Source organism: Ambystoma mexicanum, chromosome 5p (genome assembly GCF_040938575.1).
Source record: "Ambystoma mexicanum isolate Mex_15411 chromosome 5p, UKY_AmexF1_1, whole genome shotgun sequence".
In the NCBI taxonomy this organism is placed as follows: Eukaryota; Metazoa; Chordata; class Amphibia; order Caudata; family Ambystomatidae; genus Ambystoma; species Ambystoma mexicanum.
The window spans coordinates 177,560,374-177,578,231 of NC_090930.1; the positions used below are offsets into that span (position 1 = coordinate 177,560,374).

Genomic DNA, 17,858 nt, shown 5'->3' on the forward strand with positions numbered 1-17,858 from the left:
TAAATAAGAAATACACTTCAAGTAACTTGATTGGCATAGGTAGTTACGCTGGTAAGGTCAAGGTAAATGGAGATCAAGTGCAATTTCCTTTCTCCTCTCCCCAGTGCGTCCTTTCTTCACAATGCCTGCGACGGCCCTGCTTAGTCCCCCTCCCGTCTTACCCCTATCATTTTTATCTCTTCTTCTCTACTCTCCCGCCGGCTGCCACCTCGGTTCCCTCTTTTTGTCCTCGAGTCTCCACTCTGCCTCTCTAATCCCTATTCCCTCCTTTGTGCTGAGAGAGCAGCAGAAATAAGCGTGACACCAGGGAAGAGGCGGCCCTTAAAGCAACACGGACTTATAAATAGGCATACAACTAAAACGAGCACTTCCATGTTGTCGGACTGTTCTTTCCAAGAGCAACCCTGCAGCCCTCTCTCCTCCCCAGGTCCCGCCTCTCTCCTCTCTTCCGGTTTCTGTCACCAGTCGCGCTCCGCCTTCCGCTGCTCCCGCCCCTCCTTCCCTTTCCCCCCTCGCGACTCCCCGCCTCTTTCCTGCCTTGACTCCGCCCTTCCCCGCCCTTGTCCCCGCCCCTCGCCTCCTCTCCCCGACGGATCCCAGCACAATAGGTCTTTGTGGCTGGCCCGTGATGGGCAGCCGAGCCGGCCATTCGGGGAGAGGAGCCGGGCGGGGAGGAGCCTCCCCGAGCTCTGCTGGAACTATTGAGAAAAGTTTCCTGGCTCCTCCCCCTTGCCTGTGCGGCCGCAGGATCCTGGCCTGTCCTCAGGGGGGAAGAGGAGGAGGAGCGGGGGGAAGACAGCCCAGTTCCTGCATTCCTCTCATAGCCAACACGAGCGAAGAACCAAACCGCATCTGGAATCCGAGCGGCGGGAGGAGCGAGCGAGCGAGCCAGGCAGAAGAAGAAGAAAGGACGTCAGGGGTCCGAGGGAGCTGCCTTCATCCTGTTTGTGTTGGCGTGTCTGCTGTCACCCAGGGCGCAGGGAGCCTCGCGGGAGCTGCAGGTAGGTGCGCCGCAGTCTCCTGAAGCCCGGGTACCTGAGGGCTGGGGTTCACTGCTTAGCATGTCGGGTCCTCATGGTTCCAGCAGAAGAGACGCTTGTTCTGTGTGCCACTGCTTGTGGTGGGGCTGGTGTGCCCCTCTCTCTCACTCTATTCACTGATGGCCTGGATCCTACAGAACGCAACTCCGGGATTACTGGCAGGGGGCTGCTTGCTCTCCCGGATCAGCCCCCCCCCCAACTCCACTAGTGCAGAAGAGCTCTCCCGGATCAGCCCCCCCCCCTCCACTAGTGCAGAAGAGCTCTCCCGGATCAGCCCCCCCCCCCCCACTCCACTAGTGCAGAAGAGCTCTCCCGGATCAGCCCCCCCCCTCCACTAGTGCAGAAGAGCTCTCCCGGATCAGCCCCCCCCCACTCCACTCCACTAGTGCAGAAGAGCTCTCCCGGATCAGCCCCCCCCCCACTCCACTCCACTAGTGCAGAAGAGCTCTCCCGGATCAGCCCCCACTCCACTCCACTAGTGCAGAAGAGCTCTCCCGGATCAGCCCCTCCCCCCCCCTACTCCACTCCACTAGTGCAGAAGAGCTCTCCCGGATCAGCCCCCCCCCCTACTCCACTCCACTAGTGCAGAAGAGCTCTCCCGGATCAGCCCCTCCCCCCCTACTCCACTCCACTAGTGCAGAAGAGCTCTCCCGGATCAGCCCCTCCCCCCCTACTCCACTCCACTAGTGCAGAAGAGCTCTCCCGGATCAGCCCCCCCCCCTACTCCACTCCACTAGTGCAGAAGAGTTCTCCCGGATCAGCCCCCCCCCCCCCACTCAACTCCACTACTGCAGAAGAGCTCTCCCGGATCAGCCCCCCCCCCCCGCCCACTCCACTCCACTAGTGCAGAAGAGCTCTCCCGGATCAACCCCCCCCCCCCCCTTCACTGGGAGGGAGAAATGTTTAGCTGTTTTTTTTGTCTGTCATATTATTTCTATTGGAAAGATTTTGGATACACGCATCGCCAAAGCTCAGATATACGGGATTCGTATAATTGCAGTCATATGGATTTCTTGTATAGTGATCATATAGGCAACGAGAGTGTGTTGGGGCTTCTGCTGCTTTTGCTGGTGGTGGCCTTTCCCTTTGGCTTTCTTGGTGCACCGGCTCGCGCGCTCCTTCCGATGGGATGGTGCAAGCTCTCCAGGCTGAATTGTCCTTTTCGCCCTGCCTGGTTGATGGTTTGGACATGCCTCCTGGCAGGGAGTCGCTTGCTCCCCAGGGATGCATGGTCTTGCCTGGGCACATCCTACTGTAAGTGGGCATGCGACTTGGCAAAGTGGGGCGCTTGATCATGTCGTCCTCAGTTTCCTCCACGTGTACATCTTTTACCTGAAATTGGGTACTACAACCCCCCTGCCAGAGGCGTGCCATTTCTCTCCCTGGTGCACGCATGGCCCTGCTTAGGCACCCCCTCACCTCCCTGGAAGCTGGGTGATGCGGTGGGCGTACCTCCAGTCACGTACCACTGAATTTGGCTGATACTGTGGGCATTAACCGGCCTCTCCGTCCTCCTCGCGTGGTACCCTATGGAAGGTGGACACGCCCCCGTGCTGTTGTTGGAATGATCTGACAGGGGTGGGGATTGGGGGAGATGCTAAAAATAGACTGCGTCCCTCGCTTTGTGGCTTCAGCGTACGTGACTTAAAGCTGTCTTACGCCAGGTGGGATATGCCTCTAAACTCCCTCTCAGTCCCTATATCCAAATGACTCCCTTTGCCCCTTTGTTACATTACATCCCTGGATATAGCCCATTGGCTTCCTTTGAAACCCTCCCATTCTTCCACTCTTTTGATCCACGCCCCCCTTTTGGACTCTTTCTAAACCCCCACACCCGGTCCTTTGCAATGCTGCCTCTTATCCATTTAATCAAGTCTCACGGTCCCTTTCGTATACTAATCCCCTATGGTGTATTGATATACATCGACCACGCTTCCTGGTTCCTTTTTAGTTTGGCTATTGGGTAGTGCTTGTGCCCCCTATAAGCCGAAACTATTGCATTCAAGTGCGGGTAGGGAGAAATGTAGGCTGAATGGCCTTGCAGGACAGAAGTCCAGGTATGGCAAATTCGTCAGAGAGTTATAAAATGCATGTGTGCCTTTTAGACAATACGAAGATAGGTAGGGGTGGCCAAGTCCCTGCTAGTCACCCATGTCGGGCTGGCACGTGGATGTGTGTAGAGGTAGTCTGGGAAGTATGCGAGAGCAGGAGAAGCACATATATTTTTATTTTTTTTATTGTAAAGTTGATTTAACAATTAAAATAATCATTTATCATAACAACTATAAAAATTGCAATAATGCAGCCTTAGACATTCTCTTTACAATATGTGTGCAGCTAGGCCGAATTTTTCTGGTGGGGTATAGCTGCATTCTAATGGTAGAGGAGTTGTGCAACGTGTCTTAGAGTAGTGCATGGTAGCAGATTCATGCAGGTGGGTAGCCGTGGCTTCGGCTCGTATCCCTAAGCCTGCAGTGTTATACGTACCAGAGTCCTGGCAGGTTCCTGGTTGCGTAGATGCAGCTGGTTTAAGAAGCAGTGAAATCAAAGCACAGCGAAGTTCTGGCCATTGGCTATATAAATGTACCTAGTATAATATTGGCATATGAGGAACAACACACAGTTTGTAGATATTGATTGGATATTTGCCCACCAGCTGACTGCCATGGCCATGCTAATCCCTATAGACATCCCACCAAGTTCCTGCTCCGCCCAAAAAACCTCCGCATGGGAACTCTTTGAGCGTGCTTTAATCAAACCTTACCATCATACTTTGCACTCGAAATGCCTGCCAGTGTTTTTTCAAAGAAGTCTTCTGATAATTAATTAATAGGAGCTGTAAACGCGCTACTGGTGTAATAAAAATGTCTTAAGTCGGGCTGCTTTCAGCCACTCGAATTTACAAGCCCTATGCGTGTCCGTCACTGAAGTCCTGTTAAAAACAAGTATTGACAAAGCCAACAGTGTTGGCTTATGTATAAGTATTATGGATCTTCCAGGCACTGCTATTGGATGCGCGGGTATTCGCAGCATTTTTCACCTACAGTTAATGGCCAGTGAATACCACTACTGCCGTGCATGGCAAGTGCCTTTCCCATGCCTACACAAAAGCTCAAACTGTTGGCATTGCCAATGCTTGTTATATAGCAATTTGACGGCATAGTATATGATAGGAGGCGCTATACAAATGCAAAGTAGCATAACATGTACTTTTTGTCATATCCATTTCCTGCAACTCCCCTTTCCCTACTTCCAAGTCAAATGTGCATTCTCACCAGTGTTCATTCAAGTTTTTCCCCCCTTGTCATACGCTTTCCTTCCCTCACATCATTTACTAGACCCCCTCATCACGTCTGCATACTCTCACCGGATTCCCACCTTTGACCCCCATCCTCTTCCCTTCTTCTGGTGGGTTTCTCGCTTTGATGGCCTCGTGCTCACCCTGCCCTTTGGGGGTCGTTGTTTGGTTCTATGCTACTTTGGGGTTTTGAGCTAGTGCGTCCCCATCCACGAGCTGCTTTCCCCTGGTCTCTTTGAGATGGGTCTTCTACAGTGCCTCTACTCGACCCCTCAAGATGTTGTCCCTGCTCCCTCTGGGACTCTGGCCACGTGCAGATCATTCACCCTTGTCTTCCTGGGTATACTCTCCATTGCTTCATGCTGATCAGTTTGTGGACCCATCGCAGAGCAAGTGCCGTCTACTACAAATGTCTCCTGGATCCTGTAGGAAAGTGTCTATGGATGTAAAGCCTGCTGCATTAATCCCATCGCCGTCCATTATCTTGACACTTTGATTTTCGATTGAGATCTCTTTGTGTGTCTAAAGCTGCTTTTAGCCCCTGAGCGTTATTTAGGCCTTTCTGTCCCCTACTTGGTGCCCTTGAGGTCCACACTATTTCCCTAAAGCCGCAGACTCTCATATTCGGTGTTCCTTGGAGATCCGCCCAATGGAACTGAGGGGAGGTCTGTGAAACTCACATCTTCGCTTAATTGGTCAACATTGAAGGTCTATTTTGATGTTTGTGTTTATTGAAGTTATTGAGTGTGATTTACTTGATAGTAGGCCATAACAGGGATCGGGGGCAGTCCTAGGGTGAGGTGTCCTTTACATAATCGCCTTGTTGGATTGGATGACATATACCAGTTGTTGAAGGGGGAGCAGTGGGAAAATAGAATGGGGACAGGAAGACATAACAGTATTTTTAACATTGAGAGCCTGGTGTCAGTATTTGCATATTCGGCTCCGGCTCGTTGAATTAACCCTTTGAGTAGAAGTCCACAGAACTTAGATCCCCTCATTTTTGGCATCCCTTGGAGATCTGCATCGGGAACCCTTCACAATCGGGTCCTTGGTGAGCTGATCCGTAGCTCCTTGTACTCTTTTTACTTTAAGGTACCGTGGTCTATGCCATCCCTGAGTGTTCAGGTCAGTGTTGCCTTTGCGAGTCGTGCTTTTTGGGTGTTTGGCCATTGGGGAACCACCCGGTGCCATCCTTGAGACCACAGCCCCTTGTCCCTTTTTTAGATCCGTTCCATGGAGATTTGCGGTTGATGCCATCTGATTTCCGGAGCTCGTGCGTTTGGTGCATCTTGGAGGGCAGCTCCCATGCCACCTTGAGATCAGCTGCTTGGAGTTGTAGTGACCCAGCACAATGTTGCCCCATCCCTTGCAGTGTCTGGTTATCCCGAGACGCGCGTGCCTTGGGACATTCTGGTGGCCCCTGACTAGTAGAAGCGCCACTGCAGTGCACCTGTGTCCGTTACCCTGACCATGACTGACCGTCAGTGTGGTTAGGATTTTATTTTGGTCTTTCGTGGCCGCTGGAGATTAGTTTCCTCCCCCCTTTAGGATGAGTTTTAGGCCCTCGAAGCCCCGTTGGTCATTGGAGAGCGACCACGCGCAGAATATCCTTTCTTTCTCGTGGGGAGGCGCAGCTTGTGCTTCTTTGCTATGTGTGCCTGGGATTTATAAGGTGCAAGCCTAGCTGGGCAATGGAGCGATGCACATGGAGGATGCACCCATAGGGTTACAAGTAAGGGATCGGGCTGGAAGAGCCGCTGGAATGTGTAGGGCTAGGGGTACCTCCAGAAGGGGGAAATTAGGGTTGAGTTAGAACGATTGTTCTTTGAACACTGCAGTGGGGCTAGTTCTGCCCCAGTAGAGCCCCTATACCTGCATAATCTGGGATTACCGCCACTGCCTCACATGCAGTGGAAGGCACCCAGTATTTTCAGAGTTATTCCATTTGAACAGAAACTTGAAGATTTTGGCAGCAATTGGTATTACGTGGCTGTGTGGGTAGGCTGTACGCCTCGCTAAGCCTGGATGGACTCTGAGGAGGCTAGTGTGATATGTTACATGTAATGCGGGGATCAACATTAAGATTGAATAAGCAGGAGCTAAAAGCAGTCCCTGGGTATCCGGCATTAACCAGTGACCTGGCGCTCACTGGGGAACCAGGAGCTAGTTATTACAACGCCCTCCACAAGTCTAACTTCCAGATAAGATGCAAACCTCCCATTGTGCCCATTATTTGTGCCCCTTCTGCTTAAGTGGCGTGTAGATGTGTCCTGATTTGTATAGCTTGTCCCAAATGCACAGACTTCATTTCACACAGGTGTGCCAGTTCGATATCGCTCGGCCTGGGCAACTAAAAGTAGCTCGTGGTAGCCGTTATTAGCAAGCTAGCCAGGCTCCTCTAGGCTGCAAGCAGGAGCTAAATAGCTCCCAGCGCCCCTCAGTTTTGATCCCTGGTAATGTTATTTGTGCCACCAATAGCACCAGGGTGCGCAGTTGTGAAATTAAGGTTGTGTTGCCCTTGTTCGTTCAGTTGTCAATGACGGTCCCTGTGCCCTTCGCTCACCTCTGCACCAGTAGCCGCCAAATGCCCACATGCCCTATCTTCCGAGCCAATAGCCATTGTATTGTGGGCCCTGTAGTTCAGGGTCTCTACGTTTCAGGGTGCACATTCTATTCGCTGCTAAGAGTCGGGAGGGGCGGGCGGCGCACGTGTTCGCTTGACAGCTCAGCGTTTGACACTGCTCCTGCGAGGGGCTGAAACGACTGTCGGGTTCCCTCCGCGGGCGCGTTAACCCTGCGAGCTACCTCCCCAACTATGAACATGTGCGACCGGCGGGTTGCTGCAGATCCTCCACCACGAGCTCAGGGTGCATTCCTCGCCGCTCGCGTGCAGAGGGTGTTGAACTGGTCCTGCCAGGATTCCAGAAGGGCGCGTGCTGCCGCCTGCGCGCGCGCCCGGCTTTTTATTATTTCTTATTTGCGAATGTCCCTGTGCTGTCTCTCGCTGCTTCCCCCATCTGTGACAATTGTTGTTTGTGCACGAGCCCAGACGGCACAGAACACATTTTTCGAATTAGAGCCTGGTTGCCATGGAAACTTCGCGACACCATACAGCTATACAGCCTTAATGCACAGGAGGCCATTATCTCAAGGGAGTTGGCGTTGCAGAAGCCGAGCGGCTCGGCTTAATTTTTAACAGCTCCCCAGACACTGCGGCCGATTCAAGGCACAGATCTGAGCTAAAGGTTATTTTTTTCTTTTTGATTTTTTTTTTCTTCATAAGCAGAACATGTCTTTTTTGATCCATGTGGGTATCAGGAGAAATTCAAATGGGCTCGTTTCCCGTGGGCAGTAGATGCGGGATCATATGGGAAGCTGGCACAGAGCCATTGCGCCATGGCTTGGGCTGGGGCAGAGTCGGTCATATGACTGCCAGCCCCAGGCCGGTGCCTGCGGCCGACTTTGCCCCAGTTAGTAGTATCAGCTGCTTGCCCGGACACCCCGTGAGTTCCACGTAGGCCAGCCAAGCCTCGTCTTTGGAAGGATGTGGCTGCCCGGAAAAGTTGCCAGGGTCAAGTATTTTTATGCCAGAAGGTGTGGGGTGCGGCCTGCGAAGCTTGATTTGCTGCATTTGTGTGCATTCTTCTGTGCATTGAATTGTCTGCACGCGCTTGCAGGAATGTTTGCTGCTAATGCTGTGCTTGCTCCAGGTGACGATCCCGTGACCAGGCGAGTTGGTCACTTGTCACGGACGCCACGTTTCCAGTCATGGTTTATCCCTTTACAGGCCGTGGACATCAGATAGTTCTGCCGAAAGAAAGCAAGAGCGCAACTGCCAGAACGGAAGTCAAAACAGTGGTGGAAGTGTACCTGAAACAGTAGTGGGACTGCGGTCTCGGCAGGGGAGAGGGCAGGCGGAAGCATAGTGCAACATGTGACAAGGTGTTGTGGCCGGAGTATTGCAATAGTCTAAGTGACTACTAACCACCAAGGCTCCTATTATTATAACTTTACACTTGCACAAGGACATTAATAGACAGATCCTCTATATAGAATAGTGCATATGGTTGTAAAAAGTAGAGGAATGGTAAACAGAAAAAAATAAAAGTAGCGGAAAGCCTAGAAGCTTGGTGACCTCTGTGACTATGACTCATAGTAACCCGGGATGGAGGACACTGGAGGCTGCTGTGTGCCACAGTACTGCATGCTTCCTCTCACAGCAAGGGGTACCACTGCCAGGGTAACTAACCACCACGTGACTCTTTCCAGTCCTGGGATTTCCTTTGACGGAGTGTGTTCCTGGGAATCTCTCACTAGGCCTTGGTTTCAAAGCGCCGGCCTGGAGAGGCGCTATTCCAGTGGCACCCTTAGTCCCGGAGGACAGCACGATGAGCTAAGCACTCTCCTGGGAAATAAGGCAGGCCTACGATTCGCAAGTTCCATTCCCGCCTGGATGGGCTCGGCTCTACAGGCTTTAGGAGGGTTCATAAATTGAGTACAGATAAGTTTGCTAACGAGAGCTCCTATTATAGCACTTAAAAGCGGGCAGAATACAGCATGTAACAATATAAAACAAGCATTGGCAAAGGCAGCAGTGTAGTCCTGGGGGAGGCAATTGGCAGGCACTGCCATAAGGTGGCGACAGCTGGAAATGGTGTGATTGCCTGGGCATATAATAGCAGTACCTGACAACTGTCTAATACTAATACACAAGCCTAAACTAGTGACTTTGCCAATGCTTTTTTTGTTTTTTAACAAGACTTCAGCGCAAAGAACAGATCTAAATTAAGTGGCTGAAGGCATGCTTGGTTAAGACGCCTTCATTGCACCATTAGTGCAACAAAGCCACTAACTCTCAGCAGACGGCATGGAAATAACACTGGCAAGCAAACGTTTGATGTTATGGCTTGATAGAGTTGGCTCTGAGGCATCCTAGGACGATGTGTTTTAAGCAATATGAGGCAGGTAGTCTGTAGGAATGGCCGTATGTCTTATTAGCATGGCCATGGGTGGCTAAATAACCAAACGCGCAACCTGTTTGTCTCTCCTCATAAGTCACCCTCAAGCTGTACCCCAGTGCAGTGCTTTTGGCTTATAGGTGATGCTAAAGTTCCACATTAAAAGCTAAACTTAAAATCGCAACTTAGGGTGGGAAAAGTACCACTTTAGTGTAAGTTTTATAAGGCGATTGAAAGCTATCAAGGATTTTCATGACCATGGGGGGGGGGGGGGGGTTCCTTCTCAAGGTCACAGAAGGAGTATTTTATTCATTATAAGACATGGCCGCTCCACCATCCCCTTTAATATTTGGGGCCTGATTCATGCAAGTGTTTTATAATGGCGCATTCCCATAGGAAAAGGTTCCATGATTCAGGCCCCAGGTCTCTAAGCTTCAAGTGGTTGGGTACACGTAGTCCATGCAGGGTCTGTTCAGATGAAAGTGTGCAGTAATGCAAAGCTTGTGATGTGTTGCAAACATATTTTAAGCTTGTGTTTTGAAAACGTTTTGTGTTTTAAAATAATTGCTAACAACTAGATATGCTTGCTTGCCAGTGTTTAACTCCATCAGTGCACATATTAGCCACACTATCAGAAACAGTTGCTTATGGTGCCAGAGAGAGCCATTTAAGCCATCACAGCTTTACAGCTCTAGTTAAGTGATCCAGTGGCAGCTGGGATCCTGCTCTGTGGTGGGTCAAGCAGCAGGCATTGTTTTCACAGTTACAATGGTGATGTAATTTCTTATTACAGGGGAGTACTGATGTCACCATTATACTGCAATTGGGACATTTACAAGGATGTTACTGGCTGTCGGGTGCTGTTATGTGCATGAAACTTTCTGGGGATGCGGCTGAATAAAATAAACAATATGAGTGATCATTTATTTAGCACACACCATTTTCTGAACTGTGCTTAAATAAGAGATTACAAATAGTTGTGTCTGGTTTAGCGTTCTAATAATTGTACTCTTTTGTTTTATAGATGACTTGCTACCGCACTTTAGCATTATTTTTGGGTAGCATTTTAAAAAGAACCTGCGCTCAACTGTTACATTTAAATTGATGGTATTCATTTGATCCACGCTGGAAGGATACAGAGGCTGGTAGTGACTACACAGGTGACAAAATGCCAGCTGTTGAAGGGATGGTTGCTATGAACTTTGTTTATTTTTTCTTATTAATGAAATGATGCAGGTAATTATGTTTCTGTGGGGGAGAGCTGGTAATCAGACCCACTTTTCATATTGCCCCATGATAAAAATGTAGTGCACTCATGTGCCTTTGCTGGGGCAGTCTTCTGACATCCCCAGTGGCAGCAAATCGTGTTCACGTAGCAGCAGGGCAGGTTCAAAGGTCACATGTGCATTCCTGACAGCTGCTGGAACACAGTTCCAAAAGGCAGAGGTGGCTGTTTAATAGTTTTCACTTCCGATTCAAAACATAATTGTCTACCCTGGTGGCATGTTAAATTGTTTGACATTTTGGCTACTGTGGTCCCACAATTGTACAGCCCCAGCATTTGGATATCTTATTGTCTCAAACATAAAGACTGGAAGCCGGGAAAGTTCTAACTATGTTCCAGTTTTTGTTTTAGTCATGGAAGTTGTTTATTCCTAAAATCTAATAAGAATAGGTGTATTTTTGACTTCCCAAAGCTATAAAATGGCGTACACAGTATTTTTGCTTGGAATTTCATGCCTTTCTCTTTGAAAAAGTTAAAGTGAGGCGCTGTGTAATAGATATTCATTGCAGCTATCCGGGCTGGATGTTATTATTCCTTGGATCAGACGACCGATTCCTACCTAAAATGATATTGGCATTGTTTTGTGTTTTTAAATGCAGAATTCAAAACTATTGCACTAAAGCCGAAATGCGTTTTTGCCTTTTAAAATATTGTAGGCAGTGTAATCATCTAAATGTACTTCCACACTGGCCCGTTCCATGTTGTAAGAGCTCTAAAACAGCTTTGTTATGCCTTGTTAGAAATGCTGAACTACATGTCCAAGAATACAAAGGGGGGAGGGGAAGGGTTCCGCCGGACATGGGACGACTCAAAGGGCTTCTATGTTATTACATCAAAGGTCCTTTTTTCTATGGTTTTTCTCAAAACTTTTTTTTTTTTGTAACTTCTTTTTATTGGTTTTACAGCACAAAATGACAGATGCATTCCCCAACTCCTCCCACCCCCCAAAGGCAGCTGTTTTGCGTCCGTAGACCATTGGTACCAAAGACCAGGCACTCCAAGTCGTCCAGGAAATGACCACCCTGCAATACCCCCCCAACTACCCCCCGTCCCTCCTTCCTCTGAGGCGGCTCCTCCTTGTCCATCATCCAGTAACTTCATGGGTCATTTGCCATCGCTCAACACAAGTCCAGCAATCGTAGGCGTTGAGGACGCCATCCAATCCGAAAGTCGTCTCTAAGAAAGATCAAAGTCTCCTCCCAGTCCCTTGCAAAAGACTGTAGATTATTGTCCTTCACATATGTTGCCCATTCAAGAGCCACAATTTCCCAGAGTTTTCGCAATAAGTCCTGGAGTAGGGGCACTTCCCTGCTCTTCCATCTTTGTGCTATTATTGTCATAGCTGCAATCGTAAGGATCGCCCTTGCTTTACCCCGGGACTTAGGCTCCCCCGCGCTGGTAGCCCGGCCAACTCCCAAGAGGACCTCCTCAGGGGGCCTACTACTGTTTACTCCGTATGCTTGCTCCTGAGCCCTCTTAACCTCTAACCAAAAGGGCCTAATTTTTGGACATGTCCACCATATGTGCTGGGTCGTGCCTACCATCCCACATCCTCGCCAGCAGTTCCCAGAAGTAGTAGGATAGAGCTCCCGGAGACGAGCCGGCGTATAATGCCGCCCAAATAAGATTTTATACCACATTTCCTGCAGCTGGGATGCTTTGACTAACTTGGGAGTTTTCCTCCATAGTCTCTCCCACTCTTCAGGCTCCATCTCCCTTCCCAAGAGCTGCTCCCACCTCCGCATATACGGCCATGGACTTCTGACAGTTGCATCATCCAAAATCTTATGTAAATTAGATATTAGACCCTTGGACCCATCATTAGACGGAAGGAACTTCTCAAACCGTGTTGTGTCCCTCGTTGCGGCCTGCTTGTTCACAGGATTAAGGACCCAGTGACGTAGCTGTGCGTATCTGAGTCTTTCTCCCTCTTTCACCCGGTATTCCCTCTTACACTCCTCGAAGGAGATAATACTCCCCTCCCGAAACATATCGCCCAGCCGGTTACAGCCTCCTTTTTGCCAAATCCTGAAATGCACCTCCCTCCATCCCTGGGGTGAAGTCGCCCTTACGAAACAAGGGTGTGAAAGGGGAGGGAAAGGTTGTGATTTCTTTAATCCTCACCAATTTATCCCAGTTCTCTACCATCAATTTCGTAATAGTGCTTTCGTATAGATGCTTGGGCTATGCTCTTTTGGGAGCCATAGAATTTCCGCCAGACTACGATGCGCCACTGCTCTATCCATTGCCACCCATTGCTTATCCTGAGTGGCCTCTCCCTCCCGAAGCCATTCTCTAACTACCTGTGGCTGTGTCGCCTCATAATACTGTTGAAAATTCGGTAATGCCAAACCTCCCTCTCGCCTAGGTGCCATCAACAGCTGCACACTGACCCGCGCTTTTTTCCCTCCCCACAGGAAGACACCAGTCAGAGATCTCAGTTCCTTAAAGAAACTTGTAGGAATTGCCTGAGGTATTGCCTGGAAGAGATACAGCAACCGCGGGAGAGTTACCATTTTAACCGCAGCCACCCTGCCTAGCCACGATATCCGAAGCCCCCTCCACTTGCGGAAGTCTCGTGCGATATCCTTCAGTGGGTAATTGGCTCGGTACCAGCCCGCTAAAGTCAGTGTGATTTTTACGCCTAGGTATCTAAGACCCCCCCGGGCTCCATACAAATGGGGTAGCCTCCCTTAATGATTCCCGATCCGCCGCCCTTAGAGTTAAGTTCAGGAGCTCTGATTTGCCAAAATTGATCTTAAGCCCAGAGGCCTCCCCGAAATCCTCCAATAATGTCCTGCATACCAGAATGGATTCCATCGACTCCGTTAGGGATAACCGCATATCATTGGCGAAGGCAGCCACTTTCTGCTCTACTCCCTCAAATGGAATACCTTTTACCCCCTCCGTCTCCCTAATTGCCTGCAATAGAGGCTCAAGATAGATTACGTAAAGCATGGGAGAGAGGGGGCACCCCTGCTTAGTACCCCTAGTCACCCTAAAGGATCTAGACATGGCCCCGTTCACTGCTATTCTCATGGAGGGTGTTTGGTAGTTAGCTTGCACCATACGTAAAAAATCCCCACCAATGCCCATCTTCCACATTACTTTAAACAGAAATGACCACTCCACGCGGTCAAACGCTTTTTCTGCGTCCAACGATAGGACCGCGGGAGTGTTCGTTCTGTGAGTCTTCTCCACTAAGTGGGCCACCCTCCTTATGTTGTCAGCTGTCTGTCGGCCTTTTATGAACCCCGCCTGATTCTGGTGGATCAGGCCCGGGAGAAGACCCTCCAGCCTGTTCACCAATATCTTTGTGAAAATCTTGGCATCAATGTTAATCAACGCTATTGGCCTGTAAGACGATCTTTCCTCAGGGTTCTTATTGGGCTTCAGGACCAGGGTCAATCTAGCCTCTTCCATAGACGGGGATATTTTCCCTGTCGTTCGAAATACATTCTAGAGGTAAGTTAAGTGTGGGACCAACAGCGTCGCAAAGGTTTTGTAGAAGGCCGATGTATAACCATCGGGGCCTGGTGCCTTATTCGAAGGTAGTCCTCTGATCACCTTCATTACTTCCTCCTCTTTAATCTCCCCATTTAGGGAATCTGACTCCTCCCTACTAATCTTTTCCTATTCCACCTTATTTAGGAACTCTTCCTGCAAGCAGTTCCGGGGGTCCTGTGATGCGTAGAGAGATTCATAGAAAGCCACCAACAGCTCCTGCATCTCCCCTGCCTCTGTTACTCTTTCCCCCGAACCCGTTTTTAGAGCCGTGATCGCATTTCTGGATTTCGCTCCCCTTAATGAGCGTGCAAGGAGAGCATCCGCCTTGTACGCTTTAGGGTAATATTGCTGTCGAACCCTCAACAGGGCCCCCTCGGCTCTTTTAGTACGGAGGACTTCCAACTGTCCTAGTGCTCCGCTATACTCCCTCATAAGGGCCCTTGTCGGGGTCAGCCCCACTTTTCGCCTTGCCATTTCGACTTCCTCTTCCAGCCTCTCTTCCAGCCCTTTCAATTGCTTCTTCCTATGAGTTGCCGCCGCTATCAGTTCACCCCTCAAAGTGGTCTCAAACTCGTCCCATCTTGTTTCTTCCCTCGTGTCCCCCCTTTGGTTAATCACAAAGAAATCCATTATTTTATCCTCTATTTCCTGCCTAATGATCGGGTCTCTGAGAAGGTGTCCTGGGTACCTCCACGTCCACACCCCTCTTTCCCTATGTCCTAGGTCCATTGTCATGGACACCACTTTGTGATCCGCTATACCTATGGGGCCAGTTACTACCTCGCGAACCTGGCCCACCAGACTCGAAGTTACCCTGGTATAGTCTATTCTATATCAGGGGAAAAAACTCGATGGTCTGTAGCCACGGCTAAAATACTTGAAGCTGCATTTTGTAAAATTGGTACTGCAGAACCTGTTCCCATGGCAGTGGCTGATTTACCGTAACAGACCCTTGCTGAAGGACTGGTCAAGCGAACGACTTGCCCCAACTGGCAGGTTTTCATCTCGACTTGTTCGCGATCCCTGGGCCTACTTCTAAAAGAACATGGCGGCCAACCGTCTACTGTACCTTTTACTCTCGAATAAGTTGATTGTCTTAAAAGTAAAGAGGGGTCGGGTACAAGACTGTACTTCCTTTCTTTTGTCTCTTCTTCTTGTAAAAATCACCTTTTTTTTTTTTTGACCCTAAAAATCATCATTACAAAAATCACTTTTTTGTAATTATGTACAAGTAATTTAAAAATTTTTTTAAAAAAAGTCTATTCTGGATTGGGACCCATGGACCCCAGATAGGAAAGTATACCCTTCCTCCTCCCCCTTAACTTCCCACCACACATCTCTCAGCCCTGCCCCCCGAATTCTGTCCTTTAACTCTGCCGACATCACTGCTCCCCCTCCTCCTACAGGGCGCCCCGACCTGTCCTGTTCCTTTTCCCATGCTATGTTAAAATCACCCAGCAGGATGATCTGCCCCCGGGCTCTGTCTTCCAGTTTTCCCAGGAAACGAGTCAGAAATTGCTCCTGACCTGCGTTTGGCACGTAAACTACTGCCATAGTGACCGGGTTGCTCTGGTACATCCCGATAGCTATTATGTACCTACCCTCATTATCTCTTATAATTTCGGAAGTCCTAAAATCCACTGAGCTTTTAAGAGCTAGGGCCACCCCCGCCGACCTACTTCCCTCCGAAGCATGGAAGATCTGACCAAACCCCTGTAACTTTAGGCGCCCCTGGTCTTTGGGCCTAAGATGCGTTTCTTGCAAGCCCAGAACGTCCGGGTTCTCTTTTCTCGTGAATTGCTCTAATTTTTTCCTCTTGAGGGGGGTATTTAAGGCCCTCACATTATGCGTTAGCCACTTAAGAATGGACTAGCATACCTCTGCTTCCATAGCGCCTCGCAGTCTACTAGGGCTTCCTCCTCCGAGGGCGCCCAGGCTTCGGAGCATTCAGGTTGTCCCCCCCCCGGTCCCTCCCCACTCCTCCTGGCGCTGGGTAGAATCCCCGCTCTCTGTGCCCTGGCCCTTGCTCATAGCCTTTGCTGTCTCCCCCCCCCCCCGTTTTTCTCCCTCCCCCTCCCCTACCCCCAAAAGGGCATGCCCTTCCCGCCTCCCGCTCCCCCCTCTCCTCGGATATACTCATCCTTTCTGATTCGTAGATGGATGCTCTCCCCCCTGCAAGTACTCCCTTTGGTGGCCCACCACCCTCCCTGCATTACTTGATTTAGGTCTCCTCTTGTGCATCCCCTCTCTCCTCCCCTCCTCCCCGAAACATTTCTTGTTGGGTCCTTTGACAGTCTTTTCGCTCGATTTCACCCTCCTTCTCTTTTCTCCCACTGTCAACCAGGCCCAAGGCCTCGAATCTGAAATCGCGGATGTAGCCTGCTTTCCAGACCCCGTGGGGGTGTCGTTCAGATCCACACGCAGAGTGCTCGCTCCTTCCTGTACTGTAGCAATTCGCCTCTGAGAGCCCTCCCATTCAAACAGTAATCCAAATGGGAAGGTCCATTTGTATTTAATACCCCTCTCATTCAGCACCTTAAGGATCGGGCCCATTTGGCGTCTCTTGATGAGGGTACTGCTCGCTAAATCCTGAAACAGCGCAATGCGGCATCCCTGATACATGATTGGCTCTTGCTTCCTTGCCTCTCGGAGGACTGCTTCCATTTGTGCGTACCTAGTGAATGCCGCCAGGACGTCTCTGGGCCTCGACTGTGTTTCTGCGCCCCCTCGGCCCTCTCTGTGGACCCGGTCGAGCTCAATCTTTTCCAGTGGCGAGATTCCCAGAATCCCTGCGAAGATGGATTGGGACACTCCTTTCAGGTCTTTGTCTTGGACATTTTCCGGTAGCATTTTGATTCTTATGTTGATTCGACGGGACCTGTTTTCCATGTCCTCCATTTGAATTTCCAGATTACGTGTGGCCACATCCAACCTTTCGATTGCTTCGCTATTGGCCGTCAACTCCATTTCCTGCAGGCCTCTCTCCAGGAGGTCTGTCCGCTCGCCCTGCTGACGCAAATCCTGTTTTATTTCCCCTAGGGCCGAGTTGAGGTTGGCGCGAAGGAGCTGGAACTGCTCCTGTAAGTTCTTTGTCAGGCTGGTCTGAAGGGCATGCATCTCCCCTCTAAATACCTGTCGTGACAGCGTAGCCGTACCCTCCCCTTCGGATGGCGAGACACTTCTCATTGAGTCTTCCTTTGCAGCCTTGGTTATCTCTCTCGCCTCCTGCACCGGCCAGATATTAGGGAGGCTGCCCGGGACCTCCCCCGGTGCTGGCAGTGCCCTCGCAGTCTTCCCCTTAGATTTCGCCGCCATATCTGAGCCGGATCCAACCATGCGGCGTGCTCCTCGTCCCACCGGGATTCCACCTCTACCAGAGAGGTCCTGCTTACTCTTCGAGGGTTACCAAGGTACTTTTCCCCCCTGGCTCTCCTTCTGCCTACTGTTCTTCTGGCTGGCCAATTCAGTGTTCAGTGGCTCCTCAGACTGCGTAAGGGCCCAGATGTCAGATAGATACCCCTCTGTGGAGGTCGGGCCAACCCCCTTATGCGCACCCCGCAATGCAGTCCAAGGAGATTAACTGTGTCCGGGGGCGCCAGGGACGGTGCGTCCTCTGCATCACTTGGGGGCCTTTCTTCATTAGTCTGCGCCCCTTGCAGTTACACGGTGTGCCCCCCCCAGTCGCACACCAATATTCTCCTGAGGGGCGGACACTCTGACAACGCCAACGGGGGCGTCCGCAAGTTCCCCCAGCTGAATCGCACTCT

General features: G+C 50.4%; 1 protein-coding gene across 3 annotated transcripts in view; it reads left to right on the plus strand.

Annotated features, from left to right (window-relative positions):
* Positions 1–621: 621 nt before the first annotated feature.
* The window catches only part of AMOT (angiomotin), a 223,220-nt gene continuing 205,983 nt past the window's right edge, over positions 622–17,858 (plus strand). For 2 of the 3 annotated variants that reach the window (XM_069612591.1, XM_069612590.1), the window contains exon 1: positions 624–1,001. The gene's annotated coding sequence lies outside the window, so the exon portion shown is untranslated. Of the gene's footprint in view, positions 1,002–17,858 lie in introns of all 3 variants that reach the window. The other variant, XM_069612592.1, reaches the window with a different exon arrangement.